Genomic DNA, 18,796 nt, shown 5'->3' with positions numbered 1-18,796 from the left:
TCAGTTCCATCAGTGTTCACTGGTTTTGATTAGATTTGAGTGCTTTGCATTTCTGAAAAGTTAGGTTTCCTAATGCTTTAGATTTTACTCCTAAAAATGAGCCACAATTTGCTTGAAAACAAGAACACTTAAGCAGTAAAACAGAAAGAAACTTGAAACGCATTGATAAATAATTAAACTATAATTAAAGTGACCACAGGTCTACTTCTCTGTTTTCTGTAAAACTGCTGAAAATTTTCCTAGGTAAAGTTAAACCAGTAATTTTAATTTAGGCACCCTGCTGCTGATGATTTTAATTAATGATGAACTACAGCAAAATAATATGTACTTGCATGAGTTTTCCATAATGCTTTTATTTACGGTGACTAAAAGAAGAAACAATCAACAGAGCTCCTGTCAGTTTGGCAGAGCACATCTGGAAATTCAGAGCTATGAACATTCTCATTGACATCCATAAATTTTACTGCAGAGGCAGAAAAATGGGAAGAGACAAATTTCTGCGTTCTCAAAGGACAGAAAATCAAAACCGTTAGAAGAAAAATTTCAGGCTGCCTAAGTGCTAATATGGAATACTAGCACAAATTATGAAAGGAGGGATTTATGATAGTATATCTTGACTGTTACCAAGATTGAAAAACATCTGGCTCTCACATTGCCTGTGTCAGTGGGCATCAAAGAAACACTGCTCCAGTCCATCTCGTAGAAAAATGAAAAATGTTAGCCTTGCAATGGGAGTAGCTGAAAAATCAACAATGGGAAGGAGACTGCCATCTTTCCCATCCTCCAGGACACAGAGGCAAAGTAAGCACAAAGAGGTACTTGTGAAGATAAAAATTATCTTTTACAGACATCAATTCAGCAACCCTTATCAGTACCAAATTAATTGTTTTATAAGTAATAAAACACAACATCTAAAACCCAGAGGTCAGTGCCTTCTTCCCCAGTCAGCATGGTAAAGCTGTGTTGAAGTGTGCATCTTGTACATGTGATAATTGCACAAGCTATCTAAATTCTGGAATTTCAAAGTCAGGAAATGCCAGATTTTGCAACCCTGGTTTTGAAATCTTTTTTCTTCTAATAAATACTTAGTTGCATTGAGCAACTTCTGAATTCTGCTCAGTATTAGACAAATTGCTAAATGGATCTATCTTTATCTTCTCCACGAAGGTTGAAACTGTATGGAATTTACTGACACACTCGCAGTGGTCAGCATTTTATCTACGATCCTTGTGATTCCCAAGAAAAGGTTGTCAGCATCAGAATATCCAGCCTCCTCATGCAGAAAGTCAAACAGGCACTCGCCCTCCTGGCCTAATCCTGTTGCTCTTGTCAGAATTTCCCAGGCACACCAAGTGTTCACATCATTTTCCTCCCATTTCGTATTGTGCTTTATTCTCATCCTCGGGGTTTATCTTTTCTTGCAATCCCTCACCTGCTCTGTGCTTATGCTCCCATCCGTGCTGCTGCCACCTCCTTCTCCCCAACACAAGCAGTGCACAACTACATGACCACAGGTGATGCAAGCACTGACGACGCTGTCAGACAGAATACCACCTTACTTTGGGCTAGAAGGAAGACCATTACATACTGCCATACCTCTCCATGAAATCACTTTCACACCACTCTCTCACTGTCCAGGCACAGCAAACGAGGGCCTCACAGTAAGTGACAACTGATGGTAAGGCACCCTCCCTTCCCATTGCCAGAAGCAAAATAACATGGTAGGTTTCTCAGGCGGCCTACCCTGTTATTTTTAGATTAATAAATAAACAAAATTACGCATTTGTAAAACTTGTAAGTTACTATGACGAGGGATATGAAGCTCAATATGTGGGGACAGGCGATTTTACCAGCTAATTGCTTCCTCCAGCAGAAAAGGGGGGGGTTAAAGGATTTATCAGAGGGCATAAACTGCAAGTTCTCCCAAAATAACTTTCTTCAAAGGCTTTTGAAAGCTTTAACAGAATATAGACCTGCTTCAAGGTTTATTGATGCCTATTTGATAGCAAATCAATTTAAGCAAATTAAGACTTCATACATTAGAAGACAAATCACAGAACCCCCACGGTGAGATTTTGCTTATACCTGATTTTTTCAATTTGCCCAAAGTTTTGTTTCCAAAAGCTGAAGAAAAAGTTAGCAGTGCCTGTATTTAAAGTAATCAAAATTACACAATAAGAAGTGTACAACTTACCTCTGGCAGCTGAGTTTTATTTACATAGTTAGCTTATTTTAGACCAGTAAGGACAGGTTAGATATATCCTTTGCTTTAATTCTCACCCTTTCAAAACCTCAAGCGCAGTGCTATTTTTAGACTGTCTCATGAAAAACATCATTTTTACAATCTTTTTCTTACTATACAGTATGCATGGACTCATATTCTGCTGAGGTAAGTTAAAACTTCAAACTAGCAGACCACTAGCCTTTATGATTAATATACATGTAGAGCATGGGATTGTTTACATTTCAAACTGTAACCAAAATACTTTGTAGTTGCTAGGTGCTTACAAATTAGATGAAGCTTTTTAAGATAATTTGATGAGGTCTTTACCTCCATGACAAAGCTTGCTGGAAGAGGTGCATAAGTGCCAAAAGAGGACAAAAATTCTGAGAAAACTGAAATCCCCAGTTTTAGGTTCAAACCTTCTGTAAAGACAGAAATTTAGTATCTTCTTGGTTTTGCATGACAAATACGCCATCAAGTAGTACTCAGAAAACTAATGCTTGAGCTTAGAAGCACAAAATATTTATAATTATCAGTAGGATACTTGAAGAGATCCTTTTTCTGTTTAACTTGCATCCCTGTTCTTTTCTTCACTACTATGCGCTTTTTTTGAGGGACAAAGATTACAAGAAGACAAAGTATAATAACAAAAAAAGAGATTACAAGAAGACAAATAGGAGATTAAAATTCTTGTTTTTCAGATTGTTATGGGTGGATTGTTAGAAATATCATGTTAGCCTTCAATTTCAAACAGCAACAGGAAAGAGCAAATGGGTTTGCTTCTGCTTGCTTTGTCTTTCTTTAAGAAAGCTAACTCTGCCTTTGGACAATCCGCCTTTGGACAAGTTGACCACTGAGCTATCAGAGATTGTAGGCACTGTCATTGGTCCTGAGCCTGGCTGCATAGAAACAAACTAAATAGAAATTATTAATGTAAAACTACATGGATGAGCAGCACTACTCAACCACAGGTGCAGTGCCAGCACCTTCTGCTAACTTGGATGTTGAGCTATCCCAAATCTCGAATTCAAGAGCTGCCCAGGGGAGAGATGCAATTTAACACCCTTTTCTTCCTCACTGGGTTCTCCCAGCTATTGAACCCGGGTTGTGACAGTGCTGCACTGAAAAACGTTCAAATGACCAAGAAATGAAGTCCCTGAAATTCCAAGTCCATCTTCCCCTGTTACTTAAACATACTCTCACATATTGCTCAGCTTCTTCCTCATTTCTTCTCAGGCTCATAAGATTGAGCCAGTCGTTCAAAGTTATTTGAAGATGCCTACTGGCAACTAATGTCACTTGTGAAAGTACCTGCGTGTCCAAATTAACAGCCACACATGATTTTTAAAAAAAGTGTGCTCGATGTCCAGCAACACTTTCAAATAGCCAAATGTCTCCGAATGTAAACCCTGTGCCCCCTCGCACACAAACTGTATAACACAGGAGAGCTACAATCCTGAGTGGGACCTTTTCAGTGGTAACTAAAGCACAGGTAAACATACAGTGTGTTCCCAAGTTAAAAAAAAGTCCCTTTTCTGCTAAGTTTCTTGAGAAGTATTCTGATTCTGAAGCAAAACAAAATAATAAATTGAGCGTATCGTTAAATTCTTGTTTATGTTTTTCCAAATGAATTGTCTCTAGTGTTCTTGCAGCATATTTATTTGTTTTACTAACAAAGACATTCTTAACAGAGCCACCATGCATCCACCACAGCCCCCTTGCTGCAGGGGGTTACCCTAGTTTCACTGTACATACCTGCCACTTCTTGGAGCCTCCCACACACCCCTGGAGCTGGGGAGCTGTCAGAAACACATCCCTTCCGCAAAGAGATAAGAAACTGGGCTTAGCATCATTACCACGTAAACCCAAATGGTAAATTCTGGTATGGGAATTATACTAAATCCTCCCCCAAAAGTTTGGCTTTTATTTCTCAGATTACCAGGGCAGATCATTTCTGACAGAAACCAGAACATTTGCATCCAATGAGCCAAGATCCTGATGCTGCACTTAACACAAAAAACTATTAAGCAGTCCTGATAAAAAGCATACACATCAGCCCTTTTCAAACTCAATTTGTTTTCTCTATCTCAAGCTGGCAAGTAACTACTCAGTATAAAATTATTCAGCATTTGCACTGCAGTAGCAATTATTGATCCTGTTAAGAGTCTGGGACCCCTCTTACACATGCAGAAAGCTCAGATAGGTTAGATGCCAGCCAGCCCTACAATTATCTTTACCAAATCCATATAAAGCAGTGCCAACACTCTCCTGCATTACTGAATGACTATATTATGCACAAGCTTAGAACAAAATATCGTGATATTTACGACGAAAGCTTGCACATTCATTTTTGGTGTAATCAAAGTTGAGAACAGTGGGCCACTCCAAAGCAATGACAGCAGGACACATGATGCGTTTATCCCAACGTTATTCTCGGTAACATACTTCTAAATATGCAGGCTTATAATACTGTTACATCGTCTTGTATTCAGCATATACACTTACTACTGTTCACCCAACTGCTTTTAGATGGGTGTAGGCTACCTGAAGGGACAGTATTTTTAAATGCAAGTCACTGCGGGTCTGATCTGGATTTCACTGAAGTCAACAGTTAGAGGGCACCCACAGAGCCAAATGTGAAGAGGGTGCACAAACAAAAAAAAAAAAAATCTCCACTGCTCATCTGAAGGCTTCATTCTTGATACAAAAGGTCATAATGAAAGGCTCACAGGACAGAAGGCCGCAAAACAAACAGGCCAGACAGTATTACAGGAAACAGCTCAATATTGCAGGTCTCTAAAGAAAGGGAGAGCCTATACAGGGTCTTTTAAAAGGCACAGTGTCTGGCCTATGATTGAACAGTGCACGTTTTGTGGCTGCCAGTACAGTAGCAGGCATCAAACCCATTTTTGCTTGCAAAAATATCTTTTCAAAACCTTTTGCGTTAGAGAGGGGAATCTAGTCTGACTCTTACCACAATGTTTTTTTAACAAGATATCCCACGTAAATCCATTGTCCATCTATGCTATTACCCACTGGACATTCTTCATAAACACTAGCATTTTTGCTGTACAAACCACCTTTCATTCTGCTGGAGAAAACAGAGCAGGCAAACTGTGAATCATCCAACCAGTTATGAAGCTCTCCACAGAATCACAGAGTTGCCTAGGTTGGAAGGGACCTTTCAGATCATCTAGTCCAACCATCAACCTAACTCTGACAAAAACCATCACTAAACTGTATCTCTAAGCACTATGCCTACCCATCCTTTAAAAATCTCCAGGGATGGTGACTCAACCACTTCCTAGGGCAGCCTGTTCCAATGCTTAGTAACCCTTTCAGTGTAAAAGCTTTTCCTAATATCCAGTCTAAACTTCCCCTGGTGCAACTTGAGGCCATCTCCTCTTGTCCTATCACCTGTTACTTGGGAGAAGAGACCGATCCCCATCTCTCTACACTCTCTTCCCCATGAACGAGCTTACGACAGATCATCTCTATGGCTGTAGCTACTCAATATTTAAGTGGAGATTTAAAGTTTATAAAAATTACTGCTTGCCACAACAGGCCATTGATCACCACAGTCACTATTACTAACCAGACTTTTCAGATCCCAGCATGCTTCCTTACAGTTTACTGCTTGCAGAGCAAACAAAGGTATAGTCATCTATTTTAGTTGTACGTACCTTAAGGGGAAAAGAAAATCCTCTTCTGCCTCTGCTGAGAAAGGACTTTTAGAAGCCTGTGGCTTCTATGAGCACTTTCGTTATAATGAAGCACTTGCATCTAAATAGCTACAGTAGGTGTCAAACTTCTCATGAAAACCCTTGCAGCAAATTAGCTGGCCTGCAGACTTCACTAGGTCTCAAAACAGCCTGTCATGTAGATTTCCACATTTCCACCAGTGGTTCCAGGTTTCTAAGCTAGGGCCTGAGGCCACTGGGGATTCAAATGCCAGGTGGGCAGGTGGCTGGAGCCCAGGTCAGGCTTTTGGTCAGACCCTGGATCTCCACCGGGGTGAGGAGAGGCAGAAGAGCTGTGAGGAATTCTAAGTCACAGCACCTCAGCTCATGAAGTTTGCTGCCAAAAGCAACACATCCCTCCTTGCTCTGCCCCTTGGGAAGCGGCCACTAACCACTGCTGTTCCTGGCAGAGAAGCCCACAGATATGGGTCTGGCTGTGAGGGTGGCTGGGATCAGGTGAAGGGTGGCTTGCAAGTAGGGGCTGATTCTTCTCCTTTGATCAGCTGCCACTGGCTGCCTGTCTGGACAACACCTGTAGTCACATTACACACATGAGTAACTACTCACAGCTTGCCAAAAGCTATGACATAATTAAACCCTTTAATCCAACCAGGACTTCAGCATTAAATTAACATCCATGTAAGCACTTCAAGTTTGCAGGCACCCTTTGGGTCCTCTTGTTTAACCCAACCCTTGCAGGTGATTATTTAAAGTGGGCACTGCAGGAGCTCTCTAAAACCTGACAAGCATATAAGGTTTGTTAAGACTGAAAACTGTACTTCAGTGTAAACTTAAGGAAAAAAAAAAAAAAAAGACTGTTTCTTCTGGCAACAATTACTTAAGCTTGGGGGGAGGGTATAGGAAAAACAAAAAATTACAGCATGAAAAGCTTGTTATTTTGACAAGTGTGACTAAGTCCTCAAAGATTAAAGAAAACATCTACTGGATTATAAATGAAAGACAGCCTGGTATATATTATGTAGAATAACATGACAGTCACCTTAAGGAAATTTTTCATAAAAGAGCTGCAAACATTCGTATATGTGTCTTTGTATATATTTAACTTATTTATTTATTTGAGGACTTTCTTCTTTCTGTCAAATGCCAAAGCACATTAGTCTATTACAAGGTATTTATGATTGTCATAGCCTACTTGTATTGAAGGACGGACGGAAAGAAAGAAGGAAAGGAAGGACGGACGGAAAGAAAGAAGGAAAGGAAGGACGGACGGAAAGAAAGAAGGAAAGGAAGGACGGACGGAAAGAAAGAAGGAAAGGAAGGACGGACAGAAAGAAAGAAGGAAAGGAAGGACGGACAGAAAGAAAGACGGAAAGGAAGGACAGACGGAAAGAAAGACGGAAAGGAAGGACAGACGGAAAGAAAGACGGAAAGGAAGGACAGACGGAAAGAAAGAAGGAAAGGAAGGACGGAAAGAAGAAACTCCCAACATATAAGTTGTACTACTTCCTTCTGCATATCAATACCATCCAGATCAGAAGCATTTCTTTAATCCTCTATTCAAACATACGCCTGCTGTAACCAGGTGCTAGGGATTTTAAATGAGAAGAAAAAAGGAAAAACAGAAGAAAACTAGCTTATAAGTAAATTTTTATTCACTAAATAAACTAACTTAATAGTTTATTTTTAATAAAGTCTTCAGGAAACCATGGAGGCAAATTTTATGTTTGGAAACATTTGTAGTATTACAGCACTATTCACTGGCCTTACTGAAATACAATTTCCAGATCAATACCTTGATGACTGCAACTAGAGATATATTTGTGACCCATATCTCAAGTCAGCCACGGTCTGTATGTATGTGCTAGTTTTCTTAGAAAAACTATTTAAAATGCTCGTATGGAAGCCACAGGTAAAGCCAACATATAGCTATAAATAACTAAGGCTGCACACACTGCCCACAGACAGCACGCTAAAAATGTTCCTGTGAATGCTACGTGTAGTTTTGGAGTTTTAAAATGAAGTAATTACACAAAAAGATAGGCTAGACTAAAAAATTCAAGAACTGTGTGTATTAGCAGCATTTTATTTTAATAATTGGGTACTTCATATATCAAAAAAATCTGTTGCTGACTGCAGCAATTTCCATAGCTCCCACCCACATTCGACAGGACTGGTGATAGCTGCTAAACACCTGTGCAAGACACTGAGGGGGAAAAAATCAAGTAACACTCACACTATAGGATTTACACAGCAAAGCCTCAAATGTTTTTCCCCTTTCCCACTTGCAAAGATTCACTTTTCATAAAAACATCTTTATTTCACAGAACTATTTACTGGCCTATCAACATCCCCCAACTTTCTCTAAACATTATGATAAAGGAAAGGTGGGTTTGCCTTGGGCCTGACTTTATGTCTATGAGCTTTAACCTGCAGCAGAGCCCCTGCTAAACCATGTTTTGGAACAAAGCAGAAAACCCCTCTTATGTCTCAAACAGTCATATAAATTTAGCACAAACTGGACTGGGATCTTCAGCTTTCCATTCCCCTGATCTCACAGGCACCCTCAAAAAAGCCAAGAACAACATAGAAACTATTGTGCAGGCAGAGAGCCCAGGACTGCTATGAATCTGTCCTGTGTCACGGTGGCAAAATACAAATATTGTTGGCCCAGCTACTGCTGAGAGCAGAGTTCCTCCTTTATTAACAATGTTAAGAGGAACTGTAATTAAGCAACATAACTTGCACAAAACCAGATGGGAGCATTCATGATACATACTATCAATGCATCCCTAACCTTCTTCAGGAAAGAATATGGGTGTATTTCACAATTCTAACTTTCCTACAGTTACAGTATTATACAAATATCAACACAAGATTATTTTAATACATCAAAAACATGGTAGTGGTTCTGAATCAAATTCCAATAAAGACAGAGGGTACCAGCACTATAACTGTGTGAGACTAAGCGCCACAAAGCACTAGAGAAAGGAAAGGAGCATGCACAGCTGCACAAAGGAAATAGCAAACACCAGCACTTTGCCTTCAGATTGAACTTTTTAAACCACCACTTTAGGGACATGTAAAATTTATATGTACTTGCAACAGAGTGCATTTGCTTAGGGAAGCAAATGTTCTTTCAGAGGCAGCATTAGAATATTTTGGTCAATAAATACATAGTCTTTGAAGAGCAAAGATCATTGGGAGCATCCCCATATTCAACACATTTTTACTTCTACAAGGTCAGTATAAAGGAGGCAATTACCTCTTCTCTCACCACACAAGCATCACCGCTTATTAACCTAAAAGGTCTCCTCCTCCTTCTATCAGAAAAGGACCAATCCAGAAAATGATTTGTTGGTGCTAAAACCTGAACAAGAAGAAACAGCAGATGAGCCTCCAAATCTTACTCTAAGTATTCAATGAAAAATAAAAGAAAACAAAGTTTAAGTTCTGCCTGTACTTTTGGCTAATGTTCTTTAACAGAATGAATGAAGCACATTAAAAAAAAAAAAACACATACAAAAAAAACACAACAAAAAACACCACACAACCACCAGGAAGTCTGTACTACAGGCTTTATTTCACAGGCATGTCTTACCCAAAAGACTATCAGCTGCCAATTATGTGGAAATGCCTCATAATATTAGAAAGAGAAGTGAATGAATGTTACGTATTTCCATATTCACTGTGACAATACAGCAACCTAGAAAAGCTAAAAATCAACAATACCACCTAACTTAAGAACTTTGATCACATCTTTTGTCACTTTCAGATAACACCTTTTGTCACTTTTCAACTATTTTTTACTCCAGTATTTCCTTTTTTCACTTTCTCTGGTTCTTTACATAAGCTGCACTTACCAGTGTTTACAGGTGATAGTCTGGATATAATATTCAAGAGAGTTATCTGAACACTGAGATCACAAAACACCAAGGTGTTAACTTCACAGTGTTCCATAGTTAGCATTTTTCAATGCTGTCTTGAAATTTTTCTTTCTCACTCTTGCCTTGAGAAATGCATGTCCTCTTCTAAAAAATGCAGGTAATGAGAAGACATGGAAGTGAGTCTTCAATGCATAAAGAACAGACTATTTTACTATAATAGTGTAGAAAACCCCTACTATTCAGTTACAGATTCAGGCTTTTCAGGCTTTCAGTCGGTTCAACAAATTATGCCAGTTACTGACAGGTGCCAGACCCTGAAATTTCTTGACTCTCAGAGGAAGCAAATACAAAAGCCACCTTGTCAAATAACAAGAGGTTTTCAGTACCAAAACATCCTCAGCCAGTTTGACCACTGAAAACATCCAACTTAGGTTGTACATTTCCCTATGCATTGTGAACAGCATGCACTGCTCAGGGGCACCTACAGCAAGAAGGCAAAATGCAAAGACAGCTTTTAAACAAACCTTAAAAACACATCCGAATCACTGCCTCCTTTTTCTTCTTCCCCCAGACCCTAAAATGAATCGGCATTAGGTGAAGGAGGAAGAAAAGGAAAAGTAATTTTCATCTCAGCACACAAGATTAAAAAACTGCACTTCTCCAACCTGCACAGAAAAGTGTTGTGCACTTACTGAAGAGAAGCCTTGGTATAGGTTATCTGTCCGTCCTGAGTAAAGGCTTCTGTGCTCAGAAAACAGGTGACTTCAGTTCAAGGAGCCAGAGAGTCGGCTCCCTGGTTGTGTAAGTCACAGCACAGCTTCCCTGGGGGAGCTGCATAATGTTGCTTAAGTAGGACATTTGAACCAAGTTATTCAAAACAGCAGAGAACTAACAAAAACAAAACTTCGCTGTTTGGCTGTATGAAATTCAGGAGTTGAACCTTGCAGCAGTATTTACTATTAAAAAACAATTAAGTTTCACAGGTGGAATTTACCCTTTTTTTTCTTTGTGAAAACAGAACAAAACTGTTCATGTCCAAAAAAAAAAAACCCACAACCAAAAAGCTACAAAAAGGCATTTCCTCAAGCTTTGCAAGTTATGTAAGGACATTTCTGAGTTATGAACACAGGTAAAATTTGTTGTGCTTCTGAATAGCCCTATCTTAATGATCATGCATTGCAATTCCCTTATCATACACACCTCTTTAAAACTATCTTCCTCTCTCCCATGTCCAGTTGCACAAAGTCATAACATAATGAGAATGACAGTAGACTGGTTAGGGTGATACTTCGTATCATGTTAAAAACATGCCCACTCGATAGCAGAACAACCAGAACAGACCACAGGAAATTCATACATTCCTGAATCCTTTTGTATTCACATTCCCATTTTCATTTGGGACAAAGAACTATAACATTCAACTGGCAAACAGATCTGTAATAATAATTTTAAGTTTCCAGGTTCGGATGCAGCTTCTGCTGCGCACTACACACAACCAGCTTTGCATTTGATGTGAATCGTCCCAGCTAAACAGTCAAAGCTGTGCAAGTTGTCCTACATCAGGCACGTACATATGTTGAAAGGCGGTGCAGTAAAGCCCTCTTTCAAAATGCCATGTTTTTTTCTTGATTAAGAAAAATACATATTGTATTTTTATGTCAGCTACTTGAAAATCACCATCAAGTGCTGTCAATTCTCTTTCACAGGTACTGAGCTGAAGCCAGTGCCTCCATGGAGGTGCTGTTAGTTTTGCAAGCTGCTTTTTCTGCAGCAAGTTTCAACACCCACATTTTCATATGAGAGAGACAAGAGGTTTTGAGTCAAACAGAACATCAGTTCCTTCCTCTCCACCAACAAGTTGTGGGATGGAAGTTGCACAGTGAACCTTCTCAAACTAAAACCAGTTGAGTTTGCAAATTTATTTCCACTAAGAACCTGCTACAGGCTAAAGATTAATAACAGAAAAACTCCCACTATAACTGGTAATTTTCCTCAGGTCTGCTCATCCCCATAATAATGGAAAAAAATGTAGAAACATCTTATTTTTATCTTCCATTCCCATTCTTTGGTATCTGACCCTCAGACAACAAATATCAAGTTTTATTTTCAGGTACAGCGTCAATAGCACCAAGCAGCAATGTCATTTTCCCTGCACTGACAGGAGTTCGACATGCTTGGCTCTCATATCTGGCCTGTCACCAGGTCACTGCCGTTTTCTTCTTTCCCCTGCAGTATTCCACTTGTAATATGTGGTAATCCATTCTTCTATCCATACTCTTATTTAATTACAGAAATTTAGGCTTTATAGGTCCTAGACAACAACTGTGCACTAATAAGAAATTATGCAAACACTTTAATTTTGAGAGACACATCAGAAATTTAACACTGTGCCAGGGCGAACGGCTTAAAAATCACCTTTAAGCCCATCCAGGGCTTAAAACCCCTGGATCCCCAAAACGGGCCTGGAAGAAACAAGCGAGATAACTGCTCTCCCCCCTTATAGTTACAAGGGGTCCAGCCTGCTTACTTAAGTTGTCACGCCTGCCTGCTACCTCTGGCCACTTCTGTCTGAGCCTTCCTTGGGAAAAAAATAAAAAAAAAAATGTAGCAGGAAGACCAGTAAAGAGCTACACTCACTCTGAGTCCCCCCAGCTTCACCTCACAGCTAAATAAAAGAAAAAGCAAGGAAGAGTTGGGGGATCCTGGCCAGAAAAAGAAAACCCTGAAGGACTGAGGGCTGTCTGGGATTAGGTCTGATGGACATAATGCAGCTCTCCCCTCTGATGCTGCACGGCACCCGCCGGGGGACTGAGCTTGCTGCAGTACTGCTTGCTGGAAGAGATCTTGCGAAGACAGAAGTCAGAACTATCCGAGGGTAGGGCTTTGTCCCTGATGGTAAACACTGCTCTTTTCCTGCTGCAGCATCATTATTAAAACAATTTACTTTATTCTGCCAGTGGTGAGTAACAAACTACAGCACCTTCTCATCAGCTAAACCCTGGCCACAAGGGTGTTAACCTTACATTTACTTACACATTCAAGATACTTATCTGCCTCTGAAGGACAGGCAAACAGCACGCACAGTGGGACAACCCCATGTCCCAGCCAACCCCATGCAAATCAGGATATACTAAGGTTTAGGGTCAAAATTCAGAATTGACACCACCCTGCAAAAGTCATTTTTAATATCCGAGATCTCGACAGGAGACTAATCTGCAATTGCAGGCTGTAACTCATGCTTTCTTGGCAAGCACCATAGAAATATAGTAAAATAGCCTTAAAATTTAAGAAATCATAATTTCTCCATAACAAAAACACCTAACGCAACCAGCTACAGTGGCAAGCATTTTAAAAGGTTTGAGGTTTTGCTGTGTTTAAGGTTATTCTATCTCAGAAAAGAGTTACCTTTTTTTTTCCTCATGTTAAAACCCCTACAGCAACACTGGCGTTTTTTATGCTGAAAAGTCACACAACCATACTTTTGAAAAAAGCTGCTAGTGCTTTTCACAGACAGCACAGGCAAAGATTATACTAACCATCATTAGATTATTATACTGTTGCTCACTAACCTTTGCTATTTTTTAAACTAACTGTGTACAGACAGGGAGTCTGCACACTTCTGTAAGATATTGAAAGAAATAATACATACCAGCAACTATAAAAAAGTTTGTGCAGAACAGAACTTATTAAACGTAGGTGTTCCATTGCAGAATTTGGTTAACAACAACTCAGTTAGTGATGACTAACCCTGGAGTTTGAAAAAGCAGCTCTGACTTTGGGAGAACTTACACAAATGCAGCGATTTATCACGCGTTGCTACATCCACTCTATGAGGTTGTAGAGCATCAATTATACCTGTTCCTGCCTCAATACAACCCTTGTGTTGATGTTAACAACGCAAAGGTCAGTTTGACCTTTAGTTAGTAACTGGGTATCAGTTTGTGCCCATACTACCACTTTCTGTACATTCAAAAACACAGGTGCAGATCTTTCAGTGAAAGTGCTTCAGATTTCACATCAAATTATGTGTGAGCATGTCAGGAACGGGATTAACAGAAGCTTTACTTGCAGAACATTCTCATGAGCATTACTGGGATTTTAACTCCTGCCAAGCCTAAAATGACCTTCTTCTTATGCCAAATGAAATGTAGCAGAGAGAGTTATTATTACACTTGATGATTAACTTTTAAGAATCTTGTTTGCACTATAATTAAGGACACTACGAAATGGAAAGACAGACGTGAGAGCTACACATTACAGACTTTCCGCCACAAAGTTTCTTCACAAAACAGATAATTACTGCAAATTTCCAGCCCTTGAACACTAAATTTGAGGGGTTTTAGTATTACAGAAAAGCAGAACTCTAAGATTATATGAAGACATTAGAGGCAAGACAAGATTTATATGCTTTCCTTCAAGGTTTAGGACTCAACAGTGAAACACAAAGTCTTCCTCAGTGAAGCTGACCGCCACATGCTGCAGCAGCAGCCATTCACACATTATTTCAAACCAGAGATCCCCACCCCAGACCTCTCACGGCTTTCACATTTCAAATGCCATGGTGGAAAAATCAGGTTAACCTCAGCCATATGCAAAAATTAATCCTAGCCTAGAGAGATATGTCAGATAATTCAATGGCAATTGATGTTACTTGTGGATCAGATCCTGCAGAGGTGCTGAAGCTGTTAGCTGCATCTCTGTACCTGTTTATAATCTTCTGAGGTCATCAGCTACAGTTAACACATCACCAAAAGATACAAAGAAAAAGAACATCTTGAACCTGCTATATCCTCTTTCTTGCTGCACAACCCAGAACAGGCAGAGACGGGACTCAAGAAGATACCACCATTACCTGTACTCTAAGTGTCATTCTGCATTGCAAAATGCCCTTTCTCTTCCAAAGCACACTTAATAGAGCAAGAAACAAACCAAAGTCCCCATACGGCCTCAAAAATACATGGCTCATTCTATTAAAAAAAAAAATCATAATTACATATTAATTCAAATCAATTAAACTTTTAAGTTCAAAGTTCTCTCTGGATATATCAATTTCCTCAATTTAAGTTTCAACTGTTACGCTGCTCATTTGCTAAAAGTTTGCTGTTTTGCTTTGGCTTTGTTCATTTTAATTAGGGCAGATTTAATGCAGTAAACAAAACAATGATTCTTACTAAGCATTAGTTTCTTTCTCACTCTCCTTCATGCTTCCCTCAATTTTCTGTAATTGGAATACTACCTTTAAACTACTGCAAGAGCACTTAACAGCAAAGAAAAAAAATGCCCCGGTATTAAAATGTGAGCTTAGCTAGGTAATGTTATTTATTTATGAACAGAGGAAGTTCTCACATACAGTCTTCTTTCCAGCAAACCAATATTTAGACTTCTTGAACACTAGCAAATTTTTTCTTGGAAATTGAAAAACACTAATTTTCAAGTTTCCCTACAGGATGTGCAGATCTACATTGAGAATTTATAATAGCAATCAGCTTGCTTTTCTTAAGTAGCTTTTGCAGATCTCTTAGAAGTCATCCATGGTACCAGGAGTATATAGACTACAAGCTGCATATCAGTACTCCAGACTAACAGCCAGGTATTAGCTGTTTTGCTACTGCTCTTCTACGATTAAAGACTGAATGACAGTTTTCATTATTTTTGTTCCTAAGAAACCTGCCTCCTGTCAGACTCTTTGCAGATGGTCCTCACTTATTACAGCAGATTTTAAATAGCAAGCTTCATTTAAGATTCCTTGTTCCTAAAGGCTGCAGACATATTTCTGCTTGGCAGAAACACTTACCGCCTCTAACAGAGTCACTGTTCAGTGACACACAAGAAACTGGGCCACAGTTTGCGTGCAATGGTCTGAGAAGTCCACCGGCAAGGTCAGACAACTGCACACCAAGGCACAAAACAAGCTGCTCCGTATTGATCTCAAAATTTCCATGACTCCCCTCTGAGAAAGCCCAAAACTAATAGTCATTCCACAGAAAAAACATAGATAACTTGAGTACCCATGCTCAAACAGTTTCTCTATCTTTCTAACATGGTATCGTGCATTTTACTGTTAGCTCTTTAAAAATACCTGAAGAGGTTAAAGTTTTTAAAATTCTAATGTGCTTTGAAAGATCAGTGGCACATCCAATGTTAAAGTGACAGCCAACGGTTATGCAATTTCACTACAGCTGACCTCTCCCTCAAGACTTCTAGTAAAACACTGTCACACTGTGAGTCATCTCTGATGATATGAACTGACATCACTCTTCAGCAGGAAAGGAGCCCTTGCTTACTTATCTTTTTGTTGCCATGAAATGAGGAATTAAAATGTTAACGTTTGAAAGTACTGCTCGAAATTAACCTTATGCAAGACAATCACAAACTAATGAAAAGATAAAAACTAGGTTTGTTTATATCACTGCTGTAACGTATTTGAGATGCACCATCTAGTTAACATTCACCTAGGTTCACCACACCCCTCGTGACGCACAGGGAACTAAAGATCTCCTACCTCCTGCTGCTTCTCAGGGTATGAAAACGGGTTGCTTCATTCTCCCTACTACAAGATTTTGACTGACATGTCAGACATGTCAGTACTTCCTGTCTGACGTGAGTGAGGTTTCACAGGACAGTTCCTGAGAAAGCATGCCCTAAAGACAATCTGGTCAGATCCTCACCAAGACGAGCTGCTGACCAACAATCTCTCAGACCTCTCTGGGGTGATGGGTCTTTCCATCCAAGGCGCAGAACTTCTCAAAGGCACTTTTGTCTCCTGTCCAATGCTTTGGTACGTTCCCAGCTCTCACATACATATATTAGGTTTAACCTTCCTTTTTAACTTCCTAACTGCCAGTGCAGTTGTCAGTTCCATGCCTGAGAGAGTGCAGAAGCCTGGATCAACTGCTTCACCTCCAAAGGACAGGGCAACCGCAAACCAAGAGAAGGTAACCATGCCTGGGAAAACAGCTGCTCAGCAGAGAGCCCCACCAGCTTATGCAGTGCACAAAGGCTCCTGGTGAAAGCCAGGCTCAGGAAGCCAAGAGAAGTGTCATGATGGACTCAAGGAATGACTCTTCTTGGCAGAGCACAGGAACAACAGTTCAAACACAAAAAAATTTTACTTATCAGGAAGACTTTAAAAAGTCTTCAGCAACTCCAATAGAAAGAAGGTGAGAAGACTGCTTACTGAGAACCACAGCACTGTAATAAGGATTTTCAGGTCACTTATAAAAATTACAATTTGTACCTTTCAGTGAAAGTCTGCACTACGCACAGTTTGCAACACTTTCAGCTTAAACTTCTTAATGCTAATGTCACTCACCAAATAGTTTTCTTCTACAACTAAGCCACTAAGTTTTCAGGGGGGGAAACAAGTTTAATAAACTTTATTTTTCTGTCTCTTTAATGGGCTGAAAAGCCAACAGCACAGCCCACGAGGATCTCCCAGTACTCCTTGCTGTCTCATCCTAGCCTCCACTCCTCCTTTGCCACAGGGCTCTCTTCCAACTGCACCCAATGACCCATGCCTGCCATGGGGCTGTGTCATTGTACTTTCAGTATTTACGAGCAAGGTTAGAAAACACCATCAGAAGAGACATTACAGTCTTAGTCTTATGCATATGAATACAGGCAGGTTTGCAAAAGCACCTGTTCTCACAGTGTCACCCTATCTGGTCTTTAACAGCTTGCACATGGAAATCAAGCAGACTAACACTGCACCGCATACAAAAATATCACAGCAGCGGCGATTAAATTCTACCACCACCTTACGAGAGCGGTTATCATCTACCTTCTTCTCAACTCATCAGTATAACACTTATTAAGAGGAGTGGCTAATGCAGCAGGCTATCTGCTTCCCAAGGAGCTGCAGCTAAAACTGCATCCTCAGACTTCCTCTGTGCCCTAAATAAACACATCCCCACACAATTCCAGTAAGTGAGAGACAGAGGTGCAAGCAAGGGCCCCACACTAGCCCCTCCACTGCCTCCCACATTGCCAGAAGAGCCAAGGGCCAGGTGGGCAGTTCTCTCCCACTGCTACGCAGGGTCCTGTTTCACCATTTTGACACCTGGATGAGTGATAAATTTAAGACCGATAAGCAACATGCACGGTCTCTAAGACAGCAAAGCATACAGTCTTTAACAGGCAAAACCACATGATTTCAAGAAATAAACACATGATTATTTGGATCACCTTGCTGCCCATGCAGGACAAAGGCATTACAAAATCTAGAGCTGGACTACATTTCTCAGACGAAAGGGTCATAAAATAAAAATACTGTAGTCCCCACTCCTTGCCCTCAATGTCTGTGAAACTAAGACAACTAAGTTTACAAGATCTTAAAGTGACCTATTAAAGCAGATGAAGAAAACCCTTCAATGTGTTACTTGCAGCAAGCTGGAAGATGTGACCCAAAACACAAATCCTGCTTCTCAAACAAAGAGGTCCTCAGAGCTGCAGGGTACCACAGAAGAGCAGGGAGCTGTTTCTGCTGTTGGTTTGACAAATTTAAATGGAAAATAGCAAACAAAAATGCTTAGGGAACATATATTACTGTCAAATTTCAATAACATCAATTCTTCCTAGTTCAAAAGATTAAACTCTATTGGATTAGTAAGGGTGACATGTCAGTTTTAGAAAAGCCTGGCTGTGACAATTACATACACAAGACTGCAGAAGGCTGATAACAGAGGGAGGATAAGGCAAGTCTACAGGCCAGAAAGTCAAGTACTAGTCAACTCTTGCAGGCAAGTCTATAGTTAGGCCAGGGTTTAGACAGCATCCAAGACAGGGAGCAAAGACCTCAGCTCAGGCTTTCAATCTACACAGTGGACACTGCCCATCAACCAGGACTTAAGGAAGCTAATGTGAAACTGCCTCAACTTTTTTACCTGGACAGTAAACAGCTCCTTGCTGACTATCAGGATTTGCATTCAGCACTAAAGAGGGTACTAGAATACAAGAACAGAATAAACATAACTTGCTTGGCCAAGTGA

The 18,796-nt window shown here is 40.1% G+C and overlaps 1 protein-coding gene across 17 annotated transcripts in view; it reads right to left on the bottom strand.

The window, feature by feature from the left end:
- SEMA4D (semaphorin 4D) overlaps positions 1-18,796 on the bottom strand; it is a 104,000-nt gene that overhangs the window by 41,568 nt on the left and 43,636 nt on the right. For 8 of the 17 annotated variants that reach the window (XM_063321130.1, XM_063321128.1, XM_063321134.1 and 5 more), the window contains exon 1: positions 9,188-9,292. The exons of 8 other annotated variants lie outside the window; for them this stretch is intronic. The gene's annotated coding sequence lies outside the window, so the exon portion shown is untranslated. Of the gene's footprint in view, positions 1-9,187; positions 9,293-18,796 lie in introns of those variants that run through there. One more of the 17 variants, XM_063321122.1, reaches the window with a different exon arrangement.

Source organism: Chroicocephalus ridibundus, chromosome Z (assembly GCF_963924245.1).
Source record: "Chroicocephalus ridibundus chromosome Z, bChrRid1.1, whole genome shotgun sequence".
In the NCBI taxonomy this organism is placed as follows: domain Eukaryota; kingdom Metazoa; phylum Chordata; class Aves; order Charadriiformes; family Laridae; genus Chroicocephalus; species Chroicocephalus ridibundus.
This window is presented reverse-complemented; position numbering and strand designations above follow the sequence as displayed.